The sequence below is a fragment of the Dama dama genome, chromosome 17 (genome assembly GCF_033118175.1).
Source record: "Dama dama isolate Ldn47 chromosome 17, ASM3311817v1, whole genome shotgun sequence".
NCBI classification, from domain to species: Eukaryota; Metazoa; Chordata; class Mammalia; order Artiodactyla; family Cervidae; genus Dama; species Dama dama.
In genome coordinates, this window is record NC_083697.1 from 42547228 (window position 1) to 42572460 (window position 25233).

A 25233-nucleotide genomic window follows, 5' to 3' on the forward strand; every position below is an offset into this window, starting at 1 on the left:
CAGAAACTAACCCAATATTGTAAAGCAACTACACTTCAACAAAAATAAAATAAAATACAATGGAGGAAAGCAGGCTCAGGAGATTAAGAGAGACCAGGTTTTCATGACATCATATATGTTCCCAGATCCAGTCACAGCTGAAGCCAGCACGTCCCTTGATTTTTCAGATACATGAAGCAAAAAATTCTCCTTTTCCTTAAGCTAACTTGGGTTGAATTTTTGAAACTTGCAAAGCAAATAATCCCAACTGTTACTATATTGTACTCTTCCTTTCTATTCTTATGTACTTTTCTTTCTTTTTATAATTTTTGTGATAAAATTTAAAATAAATAATACTGAAAAGAAAACAAAAAACAATCCATTTAATCTTCATGGAGGCTATTCATTACTATGATCCAAAGTTCTATTAACAGGACCAGGCATCTGTTTGCTCTTTAATATGAGATGAACTCAGGACAGAATTTGACACTGTTGATTCTGTTTTCTTTCCTATAAACTTTTTAGTTGTTTGAGTTTTTTATTCTTTTTAAAACTAACTTAAGGGAAGTGAAATAAAATGCATGATTTTCTGTCTGACTTCTCAGTTCCATTAACTTAAAAACAAGCTTGAGCCTTATTATTCATATTTAAACATTAAAAACTCACACAGTTGCATACACATTTATTATTTTATAATCTGCCTACATTGCATTGTGAAAACAGAAAATACACATCCACTCAAATTAATGGTCTCCTCCCCGTGGAAGTGTTTCTAGAGTACAAAGTATAATTGGCTGAAATGTTTGACGTCAGGTTCCTTCTTTTTTTTCATTAGAATTTCTGGCCCATGCATTTTACACAAATGTTCAAGGAAAGATCAACTTCCCAAACTCCCTTCTTTCCAAAGTTATTGCTCCTCAATGTTTGTGAAGCACAATTATATAGTTAAAAAATTTTTTCAGAACAGGGTCATGTGGGTCAGTGAGTTTGCACACTGGCATGTGATTTGGACTTTCATCAAACCATTCAATCAAGATGAAACCAAAATGAACATGTCAACTTATTTGAATGGACACATCTATGTTATTTAGAAAAAAATTTAAGAGCATGTTGGCATAACATACTGACACAAACATAATATTAGACTTATTTTTATTCTTTGGCTTTAAAAGTATAGTTGATTTTTATGATTACAAAAAGTGAATACATGAACATTGTTAAAAAGACTAAAAACTGTAAGAAAAGTATTAAAAGGAAAAACATATCTATAATGTTATTATCAGATATAACCATCATTATTTTGGAATATCTTTATATTCTATATAGAATATTCTATATAGAATATGCTCTATATCTTTCAGTCAGACATATTTTTATATATAATTTATTTTTTGAGATAAGTATGTCCATATAATTTTGCATAATGCTTTTAAAATAGATTTATTATAAAAATAAATTTATCATAAAATATTTTAATTTTTGCATCACCTATTATTTTGATAAATTAGTTCACTGCCTGAAATTGTTACTTTTCTTTTGAATATGGGAATGTATTAAACTATGGCACTATAACTGTGACTTATAAATCATTACAGATATAAGAATAAAGTCTTAGTTTTTATAATCTTATTATGTACTTGGTATTATCAGGTTTAAAAAATATAAGCCATCTTGTTTAATTCTGTAAATGACTTTTAATGGTATATAAAATAAGTAGCATTAGCATAAATGGAGTGGGGTTAGGTGGAGAAGGATAAAATACATACTAAAGGAAGTCAGGAGACTTGGTCACCCAAAACTAATCAAGTCTGTGACTGTTATGAGTGCTTGCTTGTATCAACTTTGCTAGAGTATGGTGGCCAGTTGTTTGGTCAAACACAAGTCTAGATGTCACTGTAAAGGAATTTTTTAAAAGATATGATTGACTTTTATAACCAGATGACTTTTAGTAAATCAGATTGTCTGGGAGGATGAAGAAGTTCTGGAGATCGGTAGTAGTAATTGGTATAGAACAATATGAATATTCCCAACAGCACTGAAGTGTACACATAAAAATGGTTAAAATGGTAAGTTTTATGTTGTGTATATTTTTCCACAATTAAAATAAAAAGTAAAGCAGAACTCTTCATAGCATAGGTAGATGTCATCTAATCAGCTGAAGGTCTTAAGATCAAAGGCTGAAGTTTCCTGAAGAAGGAGGAATTCTGCCTCAAAATGGCAACATAGAAATTCTGCCTGAGTTTTGAACGTTTTGACTCACATCTGATGGCCTGGCCTTCAGAGTTTGGACTTGCCATTTCCTGCAATCACATGAGCCAATTCCTTAAAATAAATTTCCCTCTCTCTCTCTTTTTCTCTCTCCCCGAACTATAATTAATACAGAGAACTTGGCTAAGTGACCCCAAGTTTTAATTTCTTCAGCTGAAGGTTAGGAGATGGAATTAGATCATTGGTTTTCAAACTGTAGTCTGTGGATCGGTGTTCATTTTGGACAAAATTCTACCCAGTCTGTGATAAAAAGGAAAAGCAAGTTGGTAAGTTTTTTAGATAACCAAATGTTTCTAAGTATATCTTTCTCTCTCTCTCACTCTCTTCCTTGAAGTTTATAGCCTTCTACTCTCTTTTGGAGTGGAAATATTCTTTCTTTTATGAAGTGATGCTGATGATACTTGGTAGTTATTTGTTCTGCCTTGTTTTCTAATGTGCCAAGGCAAAAATACAAAGTTGGCAGCTTTAAATCAGTTACCAAATTTAGGAAATTTTTACTAGTTAATGTAATTTAAAAATCTGGGAGCCGCTGCCTTACATGATCCCTTCTAACTCTAAAATCCTAAAGCTCTAAGATAAGATGTTAGGGACTCAGAGCAGTAAAACACTCACCTAGTTAGAGAATCAGAAATCAAAACAAAACAAAACAAAACAAAAAATATTATGAAGACAAATTATTTGTGGATTTTTAGCCATTTTGGATTATTCATGCTATCCTGTATTCTGTAAACACAATAGAGGCCAGTAACTGTGGGTTCACACAACGTAACTTCCCTGTTCTGGTAAAACTTTCAGCCTCAAGTCCTGATAAAAGTTAACATTTAACATGTCCTTAGTTGAGCCTTCCAATTTATTTCATGGTTAGATGAAAGAGATTATCTAAACAAGCTTTACTAATCTCAGTTTTCAATTTTAATCTGATGGAGCAGGGTAACCAGAAAGCCAGACTGTAGAAAAAGAGAGAAGGCATTTCCTTTTGAATATCCTCATATATTAACAACAGAAACTGAAAAAATGTGGTTTTCTCTATAGAGCTGGTTTTAAAATTCAGCCTTGCAGGTCACTAGGTAGTAAAAACCAATTAGTAGTCTTTTGATAGATGACTCATCATTGGGTTTAGAGGTAAATTATAATTGTAGTGACTTACTTGTGGGTAAATAATAGGTGAACTTAAAGAGCTGTCAACCAGGATTCAAATCAGGGCTTCAGTGGCTGCATTTGAGTAGCTCCATCATAATTCCTTATGGATTATCACTATTCAGGGAAGAATTCAAATTAATTCACTTAACTATAATATTCTTAAGGAAATCATTTAAAGCTTTCTTCCCTTATTGTATGCTGAAGACAAGATTTTTAAACCTTAAGCAGAGTTTAAGATATCTTTCCAAACTAAAATATATCTACTTTTAACTTCATTGTTATATTTGGGGGGAGAGGAGGGCTTTTCCAAATAGTTCCCTCTAATTTATACTGAAATTCTTTACTTTTGTTGATGTGATTCAATTCCATATAAAAGGCAGAGCTTATCATTGTAGATCTAGGTATATATTGATAAAATATGGTCAGTCTTCATTTAAAAGTTCTATTTTCTCATTCATCAAGAATGTCTCTTCTTACACAGCTTTCTGTGCAACACAAATAGGTTTTGAGTTTCTACTTTTTCTTTTTAAAAATATAGGCAAAAAGGTATATTTAATTCTTTCTTGCCCTCTTTCTTATTCTGTCCAGGGTTTCCATTCATATGATTGGGATGGAAATCATTCCAATCAGAGCTATGACTATCAGGATAGCCATAACTTGATATCAAGATATAAATGTATTTACTATTCAGAAATAGAAATGATTTTTTTCTCAACAGACACTATAGAATTAATGGCTTTGGCTAAATGATGTCTTTGTCTGAATCTTGCTTTCTAATATTTACTCAGTTACATTTCCATTCACTCTGGCAAAGAGGTAGGGCACCTTTCCCAAGGAATTTAAGTAAAGGTAAACAAAGTTGGATGGAAGTAATGAGAAGTGATATCATGATGAGTCACAGCTCTGGTTCTCCAGCTGACAACAAGGATGTAAATTCCCAGAACTGGTCAGTTTTATCAGTATTTAAGAGAATAAAGAAATCTCACAGGATGCCCAGAAAATCTCTTTTCAATTTGCTTTGTTTATGGCAAGGGAGCATTCAAGAAACAGGCAAGACCAAAAAGTAGCAAAGCAATCAGCTATAAATAGAGCCTGTGTTTATTTGAAGACAGTGTGTTCTGTAAAGTACTGTGAATACTTGGATTCTTGCAAAGAACTGTGTCTAGTTTAACTGAAATTTGCATGTGCAGATGAGAGAAGAAAACATATCCAAGAGAACATAGCACACCATATGGGTATTTAGTATCCTGTTCTGTTTTGTTTTTGTTCTAGTCACAGGATAAAAATTTCCATTTTGCCTAGATTGGCTGCCACTGTAGGGCTGAGCCACAAACTCCATTAACATTCATTTGCTTATCTGCTGTGTGCCAGAAACTGAGACATAAGGAATCTGCGGGAAAGCAGCTTATTCCTGGCCATAGTCTAGCAAAAGAGTATGAAAGAAAACTGACAATTATAAATCATAATACAGGGTGATGAGTGCTAAATAGAGTGTGATGTGCGAAGAAAAAGAGGACTTAGGGTAACTGACTCATCCCTGTTTGCCTGGTAGTTTTCTGGTTTTAGCACTGAAAGCCTAGTCCTAGTTTTGACTAGGAAACCCCTCTGTTCCAGCTAAACCCAGACAGCTATGCACCTTAGTGAGATATACCCAGTTGTAAGTCACTGGGGATAGTAATGGAGAATAGAATCTAAGAAAGTCTCCCAGAGGAGAGAAAAACATTTAAACTATGTCTAGAAAGGTGGAGGTAGAAAAATTTAGGCATTATAGGCTGACTCAGGTCCTATCATTGGAACCTGTGAATGTTACCTTCTATGGCAAAGGAATTTTGCAGATGGGATTAAATTAAGGATCTTGAGATGAAAATATTATCCTAAATGATATAGGCCGTTTCTAAATGTAATCCTAAGTGTCCTTATAAAAGGAAGGCAGAGTGGGATTTGACAACAGAAGAGGAGATGGAAATAAGAAGCTAGAGTAATGTGTAACGAAGGGAATACCAGCCAAGGGCTGTTCATGGTCTCCAGAAGCTGGAAAAGGAATGGAAATGGATTCTTCCCTGGAGCTCCTTGAAGGAACCAGATCTACTGACACCTTGACTTTAGCCCAGTGAAACTGATTTCACTTTTTGGTCTCCAGATTCTGAGAGAAATGGAAGTAAGGTTGCTTTATACCACTAAGTTTGTGATAATTTGAGGTATCAGTGTACATTTCCAGCAACAGGAAATTTAATACAGTGGGGAACCCAGAGAAGGACATTCTAGGCAAGGGAATAGCATGACAAAAGCTGTTCTAGAACAAGGGCTGCTCAGGACATTACAAGGCACCAGTTTGAAAGGTTGGCCTCTTAGCATACATGGGAACACAGTGGGAGAGGAAGCTATAGGCATGAGCAGGAACTGGAACCTGGATGAACTTATAACTCACATTAAGGAGTTTTTCTTCCATCTTGAAGACAAATGAAAATATATATTCCGTGATGTAAAGCAGCAAAGCCCTAATGAAATCATATTTGCATTTAAGAAAAGTCTTTTTAGTAGCAGGATGAAAAGTGGATTATTGAGAGGAGGAAGAATATCCAAAGAAGCAGGGAAACCCATTTAGAATGATCATATTGTCCAGGCAAGAAAAGGCAAGAGTCTTGATTACCAGTGGAAATGAAAAACAGCAGTAGTTTCTAGGGATTCTTGGAAGGTGAGTTATACTGGACTGGGTGACCTACTAGGAAAGGTTGAAATTTTTATTTGGGTGCTATGGAAGACAGAACTGTCATAGGTGAGATGGGGAATCCAGGAGGAATGACGTGTGTATAGGCTGTGGGTGGGAATGATGGATTAGCTTCTAGACGTGGAATTCGAGGAGCCAGTGGTACATACAAGTAAAATTTTAAAAGGACAGTTCAGTCAAGAATTTTAAAAAATCTTTGAAAAAGAAAAGCTCTCTTTGGGACATGGTGGCAGTGAAGTATGTAGAAATGGACCAAAGACGAGGTGTGGGTAATGCAGACTTGACTCCATGCACGGCACAGTCTTTCTCAGTATGTCCAGCCATTTCTTGTGCATCACCATCCAGTATGTTACTGACTGTGATTCAGATAAAAGTCTCAGTGGACCTACTTCATTTGGTCTCTGCATCTCTTACCTTGCTGCTCTCTTTTTTGTCTTCATGTCACTCCTTAAACTCTAATCGTGCTCAGATTAGAATTCTTTTGTAGCTTCTGCAATCAGGCATCCACCTATCTTTCAGCTTCACTCTATATCAGCAGATAAAAATTATTAAAATAAATACTGTATAAAAAGCTAATGGAATAAAAAATGAAACTAACAAAATGAAAATGAAGAAAATGAGTATGATTTAAAAGTGTTACAATCTTTAACAATAAAATCCATTAACTGTACCAACATTGAATTATTTTTGTAACTCTTCTGACCTTGCCCTAGCAGGGAAATGGTGAAGCTCTAATTATATGCTAACTCCAAACAAAAGTTGTCCATTAACTCCATTTCTTGGTTAATAACTTTAAAGACATCTTCATGAAAAACTTTAACATATTTAAGGGCATATGCCAGTGTGTATTTGAAGATGTTTCAACTGATAGTTAGCTCTAGTTTTTGTTTCAAATAAAGTATTCTGGGTCATCTTTCTCTCTGTAATTCATTATGTATAGATAGAAATTCTGATTCTTAATTACATAAACTTAAATACTACCATACTTCTGGTTTTTGAGATGGAGTAAAAATCATCTTGTTTATAGAATCTTGCTTTGTCCATTGTCATTTTCTTTGTCCTCGTGAGTACTATAGGGAAATGGAAATTTTTTAAAAACTGAATGCTTGGTTCAATTCAAAATTTTAATCATTTGGCTACTTCTCAAGACATGAAAGTTTAAGATTTCAGTTTAAAAAATCTAAGTTACAGTGTTCCATCACAAAAATACTATTATTTTAATACTTAAAAATGCCATGGAATATCTAAAACAGGTATTTTAATCACTATTAGTCTATCTTTGACTGTTGGAAATATACTTCTATTTAAAAGTTCTACTTTATTTTCTCTCATTTTCCATTGGAATCTGTCTTTGCCTCCTCTTTTTTAAAAAAATATCTTGTGTAATAGATATCTTAACATTTATCTTATTTCTTCTTTTGGGGAGATAAATTCCTTAAAGATAGGCCCATGTTGTAGTCAACTTTGTATCCTCACACTGCCTGATATAGCTACACATGATTGCACTTGATATATGTTTTTTAAACTCAACTATTTACCATTATTCTTCCTCATGGTAGAGCTAACTTAACATTTCCCAGTGCCTTAACTATACCTTTCTCATCATAACCAGGTGCTGAAGTCATTTAGATATAAAGGAATAGGTCATGCTAAGAAAAAAAAATCTAGTTCTGTGCTGTACTAATGTTCCTTTATTAATTTTCCGGTGTTGTAAAGTTCTTTTCAAAGTGATGGAAATTTCCACATTTGAAAAAATTGGACCTAAAAGTTTGTATTTAATTCAGGACTCTTCTTCATGAACAATGGAGAAAAATTATAGTTGTAGAATTTTTAGATTGACTTTCAAAAGTCTGTAAAACTTTCTATTAAAAAAAAGCTGATTTACACAGTGCAGAGTAGAGTGGTTCAATAAGCCCAGTTGTTGAACACAATGGTCAATAAAAATGTATCAGTTTGGTTGGGGGCCATTACAGGTTGAACTGTTATATTGCAGTTCAGTACCTCACTATGTGATTTTATTGGAGATAGGTTCTTTATAGAGGTAATCAAATTAAAAGTAGGTCATTAGGGTGGGCCTAATCCAATATGTAAAAAGAGAAAATTTGGACACAGAGACAAACCTTCCTAGAGGGAAAATGGCCACTTGATGATGGAGGATTGGAATGGTGCATCTCTAAGCCAAGGATCATTAATGATTGCCACCAAAGGCTCTAGAAAGAGGCCAAAAAGGATCCTTCTCTACAGGTTTCAGAGGGTGGATGGCCTTGCCAACACTTTGATTTCAACTTCTTGTCTCTAAAACTGTGAGACAAGAAATTTCTATTGTTCTAAGCCCCCTAATTTGTGGTACTTTGCTATGAAAGCCCTAGGAAAACACTCCAGGGGCTGATAAAATGTACACTGATATCTCATTCTGTCAAATCTTTTTGAGTTGAAATATTTCAGAATGAAAGTATATGTTAACAGTTTCAAATTTAAAATTAGAAAAATCTAAATATTTCTGGTTTGGACAGAAAAAAGAGCAGTTTTGCTTTTAAAAGAATGAAGATGCAAAAATAGTAAGAACTTCTGCTAAACAGAATTAGCAGTCATGCTAGTAGTATCATTACTGGATTATATCTATGAGAAATTTTTTAAATGTGAATACTAGCAATCAGATGCCATCTCAGAAGAAGAGATGGGATATTTTCAATGTAAGGTGCAGAGACTGAAAATCTTAACAATCGCTTAGACTAAGATTACTTCTGTCATTTGAATGAAAAATAAAAATTGATTTCTTTTTCTTTTAATTATATCCTTCAAACTTGATTAATATGTCTTCCCTGTGATGTTGAAGGCAGCAAATCAAGGACTATCTCTGACTTGTTCCAGGTGACCTGTCGCTGGCTGAATTCCAGTGCCAATGAATGTACTAGGCATCTAATGATTGTAGGAGAAAGGAACAGAGGCAAGGAGCATGATGGGAGAAAGAGGAAGGAAAAACCAAATGATAATTTCCTTGTCATTCCACCATAATATATGAGCAGCATTTTAACTCTAATGCCTTTTGAAAATTAATATTGAGTTATATTTAAAAGTTCTCTTTTACTTTTTGGAAATTAAGATATTTTTATCTTCTTTTTATTTTATGAAATTGTGAGCCTGTGATATGATCCTTCCACTTGAATTTTAGTTACTAGTGTTAATTATATTAGCCTTTTCATTTTATTTTCTGAACATCGTGTTCTCATCCTTATTCACTCTCCTGGATGACTAGCTTGTATATGTTATCACAAGGGAGATATGATGGAAGAAATTCTAAACAAATTTAGATCAATAGGTTCTTTGTTATATTTAAGGAACATATACAGAATACATTTCAATTTGAGAATCAGGAAATTTATTTGCATTCTGTCACTGACATGCTTTGACACTGAATAAAGTTCTTTGTTGTTTTTTCTTTGAAACCAAACTCTCAAAAACTATTTTAAACTGATTACATGATGACTGTTCTTTTTTTTTTTTTGGCTGCATTGGGTCTTAGCTGCCACATGCAATATCCTCAATCTTTGTTTCAGCATGTGAGATCTTCAGTTGTGGCATGTAGGATCTAGTTCCCTGACCAGAATTGAACCTGGGACTCCTTCATTGGGAGCACAGAGTCCTAGCCACTGGACCACAAGGGAAGTCCTTTGATGACTATTCTTAAATGTTATGGACATTTAGGAATAAAAAGTTGCCTGTTTGCAAAATGCTTTATTACTGGAGTTCTATGTGAAAATTTACTCAGGAAATTGTTTATTCTTGTCATGTAAAGACTAAAGTTGGTATCAACATTCTCCACTGAAGACTGTGATTTTATGATAACAAAGGCCCACATATTTATGGTTATATTTAAATAAAATGTCCAGATAGGGAAAAATCCATAGGAACAAAAAGCACCTTAGTGGTTACCAGAGCTGGAGTGAGGGGAAATGAAGAATGATTGCTAGGGGAATGGAGTTTCTTTTTAGGGTGATGAAAATGTTCTAAAATTAGTTAGTAGTGATGGTTGTACAAATCTGTGACTATACTAAAAATTGTACACTTTCAAGGAATTTTATGCTAAGTGAATTATAGCTCAATGAAAATGTGTTAAAAGTTTTCTCCCTCCCCAAAACATAGACTTTCAAAGTTAGTATTTTCCCCTTTACAGTTAGTCTTCAGAAGGAGCCTAGCAGGCTACAGTCCATGGGATCCCAAGGAGTTGGACACGGCTGAGCAACTAACACTTTCTCTTTCTTTACTTTTCACATTTAAATTAGGTTTGCAGTACTTGAAATGGGATTAAACTCTCCCTTTTCACTTGGCCCCTCAGCTGTTTCTCATTCTTTGAATATAGTCTTTGATGGCAAGTTTTCATACCCTGGGGATGAATGTGATACTGAAAATGACTAAAACTCAGTGCAACCAAATATAATTAATGAGGTGTAAGTATAAAATGACACTTTCTTGTGTGCTCATAAAATATCTCTGAATGTCACTTCCAAAAATTATTTCAGAAATAGTTGGAACAGGTCAGCATATTTGGATTCAACATAAAATCATCAATGGTGACCTTCTGGAAATAACACATTTACTTTCACTTATATTTTGATTAGTGAAAAAAATAATGTTACTATTTTATGGTTCTGCCTCTTGGTCATGGTAGATGTAACAGCCCAGGGTTATAATGAGACAAATGTGCCAAGTGACAACTGTAAAGATGCCCTCCAACTCCAGGCCTACTGGGTTCAAGAAGTAAATTTCCTTTTTTTTTCTTTTATGAGCTGAAGAGGTGGTTTGGGATAAGTGTGATGAGAGTCTTAGAAAAGCAAGCATGTGTGTAAACTGGATTTTCCCCCATTGAGGTTGACTGAACTCACCAAAAAAGGGAAGGAATTGACTTGATATCAATGATGCCGTAGTCTCTTGTCCTAGGTCCTACCCTGGAAGCTTCCATGGACTTCAAAGCACCGATGCACAGGGCTTTGTTTGTGCCTATTCATAATCAGCAGTCTGTTCTCATAGCCTAGGTAATGGGCACAGTGCCTGTGTCTATGCCTGGCCAGCCACAACACCACTTGCCTTACTCCCCTGTGAGAAAGCATGTGTGGGTTGCTCATCATTTACAGGCCTTGAGCAATGTAGTGGTTGTATCTGTTTATGTCACCGTGTGGTCAAGTCTCAGCGTGACATTCTGTTCAAGGAGCACAGTTCTTACCCTAAAAAGATGTTCAATTTATTAACTGAATACCTTGAAGAGCATTAAAGTGCAATAGAACTTAATGGTCTTTTGGACTCTTTCTTGGACCCTTATTCCTCCACATTTCATTCTCTTTGACATTCCAGATTTTCATTTGCCAGCTCCAGTTCCCCCTCTCTTGCTAAGCCTTTTCCTTTCTCTTGGCTTTTGAGTTCTGTAGTGTTCTGTTTTGAAAAGAGTTTGGCAGAAATGGACTACTTCAGAGAAATTGGATAGAAAATTGGCCTGATAAGTCAGGAATCAATTGGTAATTTTTGAGGAGTGGGGAAGAGGGAGACTCTCCCTTGATAATACTCCCTATCAATATTTTTTATTAATAATTTTTAATTGAAGTATATAGTTGAATTATAATGTGTTAATTCCTGCTGTACAGCCAAGTAACACAGTTATACATACATACATACATACACATATGTGCATTCTTTTTTATATTCTTTTCCATTTTGGTTTATCACAAGATATTAAATATAGTTCCCTGTGCTAAACAGTAGGACCTTGTGTTAATCCATTCTATACATACCAGTTTGCATCTGCTAATCCCAAACTCCCACTCCTATCCTCTCCCAGCCCTTTCCTCTTGGCAACAACCAGTCTATTCTCTATGTCCCTAATTCTGTTTCTCTCATAGATAAGTTCATTTGTGTCTTATTTTAGATTCCACATATAAGTGATATCATGTGGTATTTGTCTTCTTGTTTCTGACTTACTTCCCTTGGGTCTGATAATCTCTAGTTGCATCCATTCAATATTTTTTAATTGAAGTTCAGTTAATTTACAATGTTGGGTTAGTTTTAAGTGTACAGCAAAGTGATTCCATTATGCATACATATATGTATATTCTTTGTCAGATTCTTTTCCATTATAGGTTATTACAAGATACTGAATGTAGTTCCCTAAGCTATGTAGTAGGCCCTGTTGTTTACCTATTTTATATATGATAGTGTGTGTGTATGTTAATACCACGCTCCTAATTTATCCCCTACCCCCATCCTTCCTCTTTGCTAACCATTAGTTTGTTTTCTGTATCTGTGAGTCTATTTCTGTTTTTTCAGTTCATTTGTCTTATATTTTAGATTCCACATATAAATAATATCATATGGTATTTGTCTTTTTATGTCTGACTTAACTTCACTTAGTATGACAATCTCAGTCTATCCATGTTGCTACAGATGGCATTGTTTAATTCTTTTTCATGGCTGAGCAATATTCCATTGTATATATGCACCACATCTTCTTTACCCATCCATCTATCAATGGACATTTAGGTTGCTTCCATGTCTTAGCTGTTATAAACAGTGCTGCTATGAACATTGGGGTGCATGTATCTTTTCTAACTTACCAATATCTTTTATCATGTTTAGTTTACAATTCTAGTATCTCTCACCACAGGTTTTAGTGTCTGTGCTGTTTCCCCTGTATTGTGGCATATGTTCTATTCATTTCCCACAGCATTGTCGCTACTCATCCACTGCAAAAGGACTTTTTTGTTGTGGTTGTTGTTTTGATTACCCCTTTAAGTTCTCTCACATCTTTGACCTCTCTCTATTTATCTTCTTCTTGTGTGCTAATTTAGCATATCTCCCAGGTTCAAGCCATCTATCCTCTGCTCCTACCCTGCGCTGCCTGAAAGCTGGGACAGGAATGGAACTAATAGACAGTACAAGAGCAGAGCGAAGGGAGGTGGACCAGTTTGGCAGGGAAGGGTCAGCACACAAGATGTGGATGCAGAGAGCAGGAGGCAGGGGTGGAGGGTTTGCTCTGGGAAAGAAGCTCATCTGAAGACTATGCCTCAGGCTCCCAGAATAATTCAAAAGGAAGGGCTCTAAAAATGACTTGAAAATGGAAGTATCTTTGAATAGTCACACAGCCTTTCAATAGGATTGCTTTGAAAAGGACAAAACTGTTTGATGTTGCACATTATGCTGCATTTAGGAAAGAATCACTTACATGATTATATTGCCATGCCTCCTATATTCTGTGCTGTTTTCCTTCATATCTGAAATAAAGATAGATAGCTGTCACTAGTTATACGAATGTGGCCATCTTCCCTCCCTTCCTTCCTTCCTTTCTCCCTCCCTCCCTCCTCTCTCTTTCAACAGAGTGCATCTGAAAGACTAGACAAGGGGCTAAAGCACTAACACATTTCCAAAATGTCCATTGGCTAGTAGCTATCTAGGAAATCCACATGCTCTGCTGTTTTACTTTCTCACGCAGACAATTGAGAGTTGTTTTTTGCCTTAGGGAAAAGCCTAAGGGGTCCTCCAGCACTAATCAAGAAGTGAAAATAGTCAACAAAAGAGCTTTCAGACATAAGGTTCTCAGAAACCTGAACAATAAAGCCCTTATCTCTTCAGTCCTCTCTGTTTATCTGATACAAGTTCATTTCTTGCTCTTTGCTTTTACATCTAAAGCACATGTCCTTCAACCTTCTTTTACCTTCTCAAATCATTCCATTCTTTATAGTCTAGATCAAGCCCCAATTCTCCCAAGACTCTCTGCCCTTGCTGACAATAATATTTATGTTTTCAGAAATCCTATAGAAGATTTTGATTCTTGCATCATTTAGAACTTACATGGTGTAAATGTGGGAAGACATAAATGGGGCAGAATTGAAGAATGAAAGGACCGAGAGAGGCTTTGCCAATCTGCATGGTCGACTTCCCATAATTTGACCCAATTTTTCTTACATTAAGTGGCAACTACTGCCTAGCTTTTAGATGTAGCCACAATTACCCTCTTTTCTTAAGCTGTAAAGACATTACTCATAAAAGTGATCAAATGGAGCATTAATCAGATTAATGGGTGCTGTGTGAAATACAAAACAGGCAGATCTAGAGTACAACAGGAACCATGATGGGGCAAGGAGGCAAAGAAACTAAGATTGAATTAACTCCAAAATTAAAGAGCTGTATAAAGATGCCATAATTGGCTTATATAGAGTATTGACAGTATTTTCTGAATTATTGGTTAAAAACACATCTATATTGCAGATAGGCAAAAAGATTTGCTTCCTTTTTTCTTTCTTTAAATGTTAAAACTGGGCTGAAAGGACAGCCTCTGAAGTATAGTGTTCATTTTTGTTTTGGTAGGTGGAGTTCACTAACCAAAATGACAACAAACACTCAGAAATGGGAACTTACTCTATGGCATCTGTTCAAACCTCTTAAAACCAGAGATGTTTTCCTGTCTGATGGATAAGCCACCCAAGCACAAATTAAAAGCATATGCTTCATGGTTCTCTGAGAATATTTATAGCTCAGAATATATATTTCCTGATTATCTTTACAGCAGAACCATCTGAATAGGTAGTGAACATTCTGCAATAATTCTATCCCCATTCTAGCAAATTTCGACTTCCCCGTTTTGAAATTAAACTACACGTTTTCTTTCCTCAGCGGAAAATATATCTGCAGAAGGAAGTTGAAATATTTTCCATACTACATATGACCTAGTTACATACTCACAAGGTTCAATATATTAACCAAAAACAAGGGCAGTTTTAGGTGTATGTTCTTAACTACCTCCCTTGATAAATTCATGTGTTTCAGTATAATCTATAGTTGAATTAGGTTGAATATGAAGCATAGCAACATTCATAAATTTGAATGGAAAACATTAGGGTTTCCATTGAAGGACATAAATATGCCATTTTGCGTTTATAATTATATTCCATCAGTATTTATATTTAAGCAATATGCACAGATCAGGTGTTATGGGACTTTAACAAAGAAGCACCATTTTTGCTCTTTGGCTTTGCTGAATTCATATTGTCAAGAAGCGAGCACTTGAAAATGGAAGTTGATAGAAAATAATTTAACAGATATTCCCTATATGTATACAGGAAATGGAAATTTGGGACAGGTTTTAATTTTGCTTGGTTTTTCCAGTAGTCATGTATGGATGTGAGATTTGGACTATAAAGAAAGCTGAGTGTGGAAGAACTGATGCTTTTGAACTGTGGTGTTGGAGAAGACTCTTGAGAGTCCCTTGGACTACAGGGAGATCCAACCAGTCCATCCTAAAGGAAATCAGTCCTGAATATTCATTGGAAGGACTGATGTTGAAACTGAAACTCCAATACTTTGGCCACCTGATGCAAAGAACTGACTCAACGGAAAAGACCCTGATGCTGGGAAAGACTGCAGGTGGGAGGAGAAGGGGATGACAGAGGATGAGATGGCTGGATGGCATCACCAACTCTATGGACATGAATTTGAGTAAACCCCAGGAGCTGGTGATGGACAGGGAAGCCTGGCGTGCTGCAGTCCATGGGGACACAAAGAGTCGGACATGACTGAGTGACTGAACTGAACTGTCATTATTTAATTTTAAACACAGTAAGGGCAGTCTCATTTAGGAATGGACAATGGAAATGACTAATTTACTCAGAAAATGTCAATATCCTAAAACTGAGATAAAACCCTGGACCAGGAGTAGTGAGCACAGAGAAATGAGATCCCACTGAGAGGTGATGTATCCACATAAAATTTGTCCAACTGCTTTGTTTTCTGAAGCGACCTTGGAGTTCCCTTTTTACAAATGAATCATAGTCCTTTATCTTCTTAAAACTTTTATTCTAAGTGACACTTCTTAAATAGGACTCTTCTAAATCTTCTTTTCCTTTCTTAAACCCAACTACCCTCCCTGAATCATTTCCTACCAAACAAAAGAGGTAGTAGTAAGACCATTGCCTCTGCCACCCACAGGTAACTTATCAAAATAGGCTCATCCTCAATTTGTTTCACTCAGCCACCACACAAAGTGCCTTCATTACTTTTCCTGAATACAATACAGTTTTAGGGATATTTAGATTATGCAGTTTTTCTGTTTAGTTACCTTTCCCCCTTTTCTGTCTTTATTTGTGACTTTGTTCAAAATGATCATAAGCTCTAAGCAATATTTAACACAGAATCCATTAAAGCAGATTAATGCTTCAGTTAATGATTGAAAGTTATAAATAAACACAGTGCTTTAGACATTTAAAAAGGAAGTTTCATTTTAACATTTGTAAGTCACAGCAGGGCTTATTGAGAAAGTTTCCAACCCTAAAGTAGAATACTGGTGTCATCTTTTTTAAAAATGAGCATTGCAGATCTTTTGTTGGTTGGTTGGTCAGTCACTAAGTCATGTCTGACTCTTTGCAACCTCATGGAATGTAGCCCACCAGGCTCCTCTGTCCATGGGATTCTCCAGGCAAGCATACTAGCGTAGGTTTCCATTTCCTTCTCCAGGGGATCTTCCCAGATCAGGGATCAAACCCGTGTCTCTTGCATCAGCAGGCGGATTCTTTTACCACTGAGCCACCAAAAAAGCCCTTCAAATCTTTTCTCTTTTAGTATGTTAACAAAAAATGATTCAGTGGAAGTGAAAAATTTGGTGAAATCGGGGACATAACGTGGGTGATGGGACCTAGAAAAATTCTAAGGGTACAGATATGACAATAGGGCCCTCAAGCTACCTATGTTAGGGGGAACAGACTGAAACCGTCCACCCTGGCCAGGCACCATAGGAACCATGTGTGTGAGTTATTTTATGACAGGAGGTCCTACTAAGGAACATGGAACTTTTTTTTTTTTTTTTTGAACTATTAATAATAAGCTACCACCAACCAGAAAAGCTCAGGAAAGGTCAAAAGGAGATGCCATGTGTCCTACTACCTTCTAGAATCCTTCTTCTTGGAATCTATCTTGTCTGAGCTATGTGTGTGCCACCAGGAAGGACTCTTGAGTCAGAGACAACCTGCAAACTAACTCAGTTCAGTCGCTCAGTCATGTCTGACTCTTTGGACAGCAGCACGCCAGGCTTCCCTGTCTATCATCAACTCGTGAAGCTTGCTCAAACTCAGGTCCATCGAGTCAGTGATGCCATCCAACCATCTCATTCTCTGTTGTCCCCTTCTCATCCTGCCTTCAATCTTTCCCAGCATCAGGGTCTTTTCCAGTGAGTCAGTTCTTCCCATCAGGTGGCCAAAGTATTGGCGTTTCAGCTTCAGCATCAGTCCTTCCAGTGAACATCCAGGGCTGATTTCCTGTAGGATTGGCTGGTTTGATCACCTTGAAGTCCAAGGGACTCTCAAGAGTCTTCTGAAGCACCACAGCTCAAAAGCATCAATTCTTTGGCACTCAGCTTTCTTTATTGTCCAACTCTTGCATCCATACATGACTACTGAAAAAACCATAGCTTTGACCAGATGGAACTTTGTTGCCAAAGTAATGTCTCTGCTTTTTAATATGCTGTCTAGGTTGGTCATAGCTCTTCTTCCAAGGAGCAAGCATCTTTTGATTTCACAGCTGCAGTCACCATCTGCAGTGATTTTGGAGCCCAAGAAAGTAAAGTCTCTTGCTGTTTCCATTGTTTCCCCATCTATTTGCCATGAAGTGATGGGACCAGATGCTATGATCTTAGTTTTCTGAATGTTCAGTTTTAAGCCAACTTTTTCACTCTCCCTTTCACTTTCATCAAGAGGCTCTTTAGATCTTCTTCGCTTTCTTCCATAAGGGTGGCATCATCTGTATATCTGAGGTTATTGATATTTCTTCCAGCAATTTTGATTCCATCTTCTGCTTCATCCAGCCCAGCAATTTGCATGATATACTCTGCATATAAGTTAAATAAGCAGGGTGACAATATACAGTCTTGACATACTCCTTTCCCTATTTGGAACCAGTCTGTTGTTCCATGTCTAGTTCTAACTATTGCTTCTTGACCTGCTTACAGATGTCTCAGGAAGCAGGTGAGGTGGTCTGGTATTCCCATCTCTTTCAGAATTTTACACACTTTGTTGTGATTCACACAGTCAAAGGCTTTGGTATAGTCAATAAAGCAGAAGTAGATGTTTTTCTGGAACTCTCTTGCTTTTTCAATGATCCAGCGAATGTTGGCAATTTGATTTCTGGTTCCTCTGCCTTTTCTAAACCCAGCTTGAACATCTGGAAGTTCACGGTTCACATACTGTTGAAGCCTCACTTGGAGAATTTTGAGTATTACTTTGCTAGCATGTAAGATGAGCGCAATTGTGCAGTAGTTTCAACATTCTCTAGCATTGCCTTTCTTTGGGATTGAAATGAAGACTGACATTTTCCAGTCCTGTGGCCACTGCTGAGTTTTCCAAATTTGCTGGCATATTGAGTGCAGCACCTTAATAGCATCATCCTTTAGGATTTGAAATAGCTCGGCTGGAGTTCCATCACCTCCACTAGCTTTGTTCATAGTGATGCTTCCTAAGGCCCACTTGACTTTGCATTCCAGGATGTCTGGCTCTAGGTGAGTGTTCACATCATCATGGTTATCTGGGTCATGAAGATCTTTTTAGTAAGTTCTTCTGTGTATTCCTGCCACCTCTTCTTCACTGTAAAACCCAAGATTGCGAGTCACCCAGCAGAGCAGTCCTCCAGGGTTTCCTTACCCTGCTGCTCTCTGTCTGGGCACCCCTTCCCAATAAAGTCTTTTGCTTTGTCAGCATGTGTGTCAATTCATTTCTGAGTGTTAGAGTAGAGCCCCTGTTTGGGCCTTGGAAGGGATCCATCTTCCTGCAACACATATGCATCACCTAGAGATTTCAGAGACCATTGCTCAACTCTGATACGTCTATCTGTTTCTTCTCATCAGAAAATTAGGTTGTTGTGAAAGGCAGGCCCAAGTTTACTCCTGTCTGGCCTCCTCCACTCTCCATTTCTTTTTAGCCAGCAAGCTCTACTCCAGAGAAGTTCACAGAAAGAATAGCCCTTGAAGTCGCCACTTCTTTTATTTCATTGACTCTAAAATGGAGGAATTTCTTATCTGATCTTATTTTTCCAAGAGGTTCCGTCAAGAGTTACTAATAAGAAATCCTTACCAACAGAAAAATTTTAAAGTTTGCTTTACGTGTTGGAATTGCATAGGCTTTGGATTCAAGTTTGTGAATTTCTATCCTGTCTTTGTTCCTAGTGAGCTTTTGGTCATAGGCAACTTACTGAATTTGCTCTTATCTCAGTTTATTTATCTATGAAATTGTAATAAAATAATAAATAAGTAATCATTTTTTCCACTATAGACACTAAACTCTAGTTTCCATCTCTTGTTAACTTGTTACTTGTCTTCAGAAAATATGACTTACTCTGAAACAGTTTAGAAGCTAGCATTAGCAACTTTCCTGAGATGACAAAGCTTTAAAGGTGAAGCTGATATTGGGTCTCAAGATGCAGAGATGGCATCAGTGTGAATGATTTGGCACCACCTTCTGCCTTGTTGCCCATGGGCAGTGCTCGCTGCTCATCAGTTAGAACTGAAGACTCTCAGAGATGCCCATTTCGAATCATGAATTCACCTTGGACACTGACAGCTTTGTCATATGGCTTCCCACATCTCATTGGCCACACTCTGTTCAAACCGTTGTTACTTTGGAGTCTACTATTCTGCTTCTACAGAATTTCTTTCATTTGGAATGACCCTTGTAAAATTATCTCTAGGTTAATCTCCTTTAGTGTTTTTCTTATCTATCAAGACTTCAAATTTGCAAGAATGATAGTGTTCTGTTAATGATGTTAGTTGTGGCAGTGTTGATATATGATCGTAGCAGCTCTGTGAGGGGCTGAGACTTGTGCTGCGCTGAGCCAAGTCACTTCACTTGTGTCCTACTCTTTGCAGCCCTATGGATCTCGCCTGCCAGGCTCCTCTGTCAGTGGGGTTCTCCAGGTGTGAATACTGGAGTGGGTTGCCATCTGTCCCTCTCCAGCAGACCTTCCTGACTCAGGGATTGAACCCGTGTCTCTTACGTCTCCTGCATTGGCAGGCGGGTACTTTACCACTAGCGCCACCTGCTGAGACTTATGTGCCATTTACTGTGTGGCAGATGCATTGAAAATACATGCATTTCCATATACTGAGTTTTTGAATCCTTCCGATAGCCTTTTTAAGAAGATACTACTGTAATTACCTTTTTACGGACAAGGAGACTGCCACAGTTTGTTATCAATGTGTACAAGTCTTATAACTAGTAAATGGTGGGGCTGAGATTTGAACCCAGGTGATCTGGTTCCCAGTGTCTTACTCTTAGCCTCTATGATGTACGGCTTCTTTATTAATAATGACAAATACTGTTTATTTTGTGCTTCCTTTGTGGCTGTCACCATTTTTAAAGTAGTTTTTATGCAATATTTCACTTATTCTTCAAAACAACCCTATGAGGAAAGTTTTTGCTTCTAGTTTTCAGATGAGAAAACTAATATCTTACTCAAGGTCACATAGCTAGGAAATGGCAGAACTGGTATTCCCAAAACCATAACCTGAACCTGAGTGTAAAATTGTCCCAGGTGTATGCTTCTAACTTCCTCCAGACTGAATGGAAAATTCCGTTTAAGTTGTTACTTTTTATAACCTCTCCATAATGTCATATCAGGAAGATGCCTTTAAAATAATCTGAGACCAACAGTTTTTTAAAATTTCAAATGTCTATTCTTAGTTTATAAGTGGTGAGAAAATACCTTCTGAATAGGGAGGGATTGGTATGCTCATAAATAATTTTGGGGTGTGTGTGGAGAAAGGTGAGTTATGTGTTTTGACTGGAGACTGTGGCAGGGTAATAAATCTTGAAATTATTCAGGAAATAAGCCTGAAGGTAGGACATGGGCAAATCACAGAGGGCCTGGAAGGCCTGGTTTGAGTTTTAACTAACTCTGTAGACTGTGGGGGTTCACTGAAGGCTCTGTGGGGATCCAGTGAGCAGACTTGGGGAAATTCCTGACATGATGGGGGCTGAGGTAGAGAAGCATAAGTAGGAAATTAGGTAAAAGGCTAATGCATAGTTTTTGTATATCCACCAAAAGATATGCCTTAGTCTTTATGGTACTACCTTCATAACAGCACCTTTATTCGTAAAATCAATAGAGTAGATAATCAATAGCAATAAAAAAGAACGAATTGCTGTTATACACTCTAATATGAAATGAATCTCATAGACAGACACAAGGCTGAGTGAAAGAATCCAGACACAAAAGTGTATCCTGGATTTCAATAACAGAAAGTTCAAGAATAGGGAAAACAAATCTGTGGTGAAAGAAGTCAGAATAGTTACCTCTGTGGAGGCAAAGGGTGTTTATTGACTGGGAAGGGATATGAGTCTTTTCGTGTGTTGGAAATATTTTATCTTTTATCTGGTGTGGAATTACATGGTTTTTACACACATGTACACACATATGTATGAACTGGCATCTTGCTGATATGTAAAAATTCATTGAGTTGCATACTTACCATTTGTGTACTTTATGGTATACATTATAACCCAACAAGAAGATTTTTAAGAAAAGATTATTGCATAGTCCAGTCATCTCTTTTAATAATTGTAAGACACTTTCCAATGGAGAGTTCCATTTATTTTTCTCTAATTATAAAAAAGAAAGTGTATTTCTTCTCTTACTTTAGATTTTCCTCCTGTGATTCACTGAACCAATGGCAAGAGTGGTGGGTTTCAGTGAGAGGTGGAGTAAGGGGAGAAGGCTTCCGAGGTGATGACCGGGAGAAGAGGAAATGAGTCAGCTTCTCTGGGCATGATGCAGGGCAGGCTGCTCTATTCAGAGATGGCTTCTCATTCTCTGACGGTGATTTCAACATAGCTTCCCTGTTTTTATTTCCCTCCACCAACCACTGTCTCCTGTGAATGAAAACCAAGCAGGTCACTGTGATTAACCCATTTTCACATAAAATCACCAGGGACTATTTTTTTTCCAACATGAAAGCTAATTGGTAATTTGTATCTATGGCAAAGTGTTCCAGTTATATACATATATATTCTTTTTCATATTCTTTCCCATTATGATTTCCTACAGGATATTGAATATAAGTAATTTTTATATAAAAATACAAAGGGTTTGTAGTAATTAGACCTTATGAATGCCCACAGTGTGTAAATGGAGAGCAAGATGATTTTCTTGCAGGATTACCTCTATGTAAATTTATGTTTCTGAGATGAAAACATTATTTGTAAACAAGCTGGTACAAGCCAGACTCAGATACATTTACATTTTCTTACAACTAGTGATTTTGAAAATTCTTTCAGGTACATGCATTTTCTGAGCAAATTCAATGTGTAAGATGAGACACTGTTTTTATGGGGAGCCTGAGATAAATGGGTGTAGTTCCTGTCTAAAAGGAGGATATAGTCCAGCAGAGATTAGACTGGGGCAAAATAGTTGGTTGGGAAGAAAGTACATGCTAACTACCAAGAGAAAAATACAGAGTTCTTGGGAGTTCAGAGACAGATGGTTGAGATTTCAACAAAAAAGGCAGTTAAGAATCTTTGGAGAAGGGAATGATGGTATCTGTAGCCCTATTTCTATGCTACACTTTATAGGATGCTATCACATACTTTCTCACTGAGTCTTTAGGAAAACTCTGTAAGTAGCTATTGTTCAGTTCACGTTCCTGATGAGTAAACTGGGTCATGGAGAGGCAGTGACTTTCCCATATCAGAAGACCCAAGACCTAAACTGAGGTCTCTGACTCCATGGCCCTTCTTCATAAGAGTAGACAATATGCCCTAAAATTAAGAATATGAATACTTGAGCTAAACTAACAGGACTTGAATTGCAGTTCTCTTACTTCCTGGTTTGGAGACTTCTTGCAAATAATTTCATTTTTTAATGCATCCTTTTCTTCATCTGTGAACCAGGGTTAAAAATAAAAATGCACTTCAGTAAGATTAAATGAGTTTATCCATATGAAGCATTTAGAATAGCTCCCATATATATTAACAGTATGAGTGATTGCTACTATTATTTTTTTTAGGTTTTATTATAAAAATAATGTATACTCTATAGAAAACTGGCAAGAGACTTATTAAAGAGTTTGGCACACTTATTAGAGGCAAGACCAATATATAAAAATCAGTAATATTCTTTTACTCAGGAGTGATCTATTTGAAAACATATTAGAAAAAAAGATGCAACTCAAAATAGTGACACAAGCTATAAAATATTAAGGAACAGACTTAATTAAAGTGTGCAGAATGTTTCTGGAAAACATTTGGAAAATACAGAAAAAGGTCAAGAGGTCAACCCCCTTTCCAGGGGTTGGGGAGGAAAGACATTGTAGATAAAGGGAATATCATGAGTAAAGACAGTGAGTGGTCATTTTTAGGGAATAGTTTGGTACAGGGTGGGATACACACAACAGGGAGTGAGATTAAGGCAGAAAAATCCATTTTGAGTAAGGTCATGGATGGTTTTGAATGTCAGATTAAGAATTTTGCAATTAGTTCAATGAGTAGCAGGAAACCTTCACAGACTTAACAAATAGGGATTAGGACTGACCTCAGAAGGATACTTCAGGAGAAAACAATTTAAACAAGAGGCTGGAAATTGCCTAGGGGTTGGGGAAATTTTAAAATGTAATGATTTTAGAATGTGTTAAAAAGGAAAAATGAGCCCTTTAAAAATAATTCTAAAGAATAAATCAACTTCTTTTTTCTTTCTTTCTTTTTTATGTGTTCCCCATCCTGAACCCTGCTCCCACCTCCCTCCCATCCCATCCCCCTGGGTCATCCTAGTGCACCAGCCCTGAGCACCCTGTCTCATGCATCGATCATGCATAAATCAATCTTGATTATACAGCCATATCTTTTTTTAGAATGATGTTGAATCTGAGTAAATCAAGTAAGTTGCTACTTGGTTTACCATCTAAATATCTATTATAGTCAATAGGTAATGGTAAACTTGGGAGTTTACATTTATCTTTGTTTGTTTTGGGAATATGGCAATGTGGTAGTTAAATATTAACATGCTCTATTCTACTAAAAAAAATTGTTGGCAAAAGTTGGATCGTTTTGGAGGTAGTAAAACTAAGGAATAACATTAATTTTTTATTTAATTGGATGGAATGCAAAAGACAGGGTTACATAATGGCAGAAAGGAGAGGAAAATGAAAACGTAGTGAATGGCTACTATATGCTCCATCAGCTAACTTAGTCTTGACATCAGTGCTGTAGGGCAGATATTATTATCCCCATTTCTCAGATGAGAAGTTAAATAGACTTGTCAGTTTACCCTGTCACTATTTTTTTTATTTTTATTTTTTTCCCTGTCACTATTTATTAATAATCTAGCTGAGTAAATTGCTTAACCTTTTTAAACTTGTTCCCTCACTGATTAAAATGGGAGAATAATAATGTCCAAATCTCAGGGCTAGTGTCTGGATTAAATATAATAAACACACACTAAATCCTTAGTCTAGTACTTGGCTCACAATAGCTAACATCCTGACTTACCTCAGGCCAGGCACAGCACTAAGAAATTTAAATTCATTATCTCATTAAATCGTCACACAAACTTTATTGTGGGTACTCAATTGATACTATAATTCTAAGAAATAATTAATTTTATTATTATTTTATTATGGTTCAGAGAGATTGTCAAGATCAAGAAATTAACAGGTGGCAAAACTGATATTCAAATTTAGCTTTGAGGGCAAAACCCAGAAACTTTTAAGAATATTCTGCATCAGAAAATAATAGAAATACTAATAAATTCCAAATTTTTTTCTCTATAGATCTGATTTGGATTCTGATGAGAGAATAAGACATTTACTGGGGGTGTTTTGAACATGAAACAGACATCATATATTTCACTATTTCCCTAATGTATATTCTTTTACTAGTAAGGTCAGATTCTTCCCATCTCCCGTACACCATATACTTTCAGAGCCAAGAATAAGGCAGGACTAAGAAAGATAAAGGACTTCCTTGGTGGCTCAGTAGCAAAGAATCTGTCTGCCAAGAAGGAGATGTGGATTTGATCCCTGGGTCACTGACATCCTCTGGAGAAGGAAATGGCAACACGCTCCAGTCTTCTTGCTGGGACAATCCCATGGACAGAGGAGCCTGGCA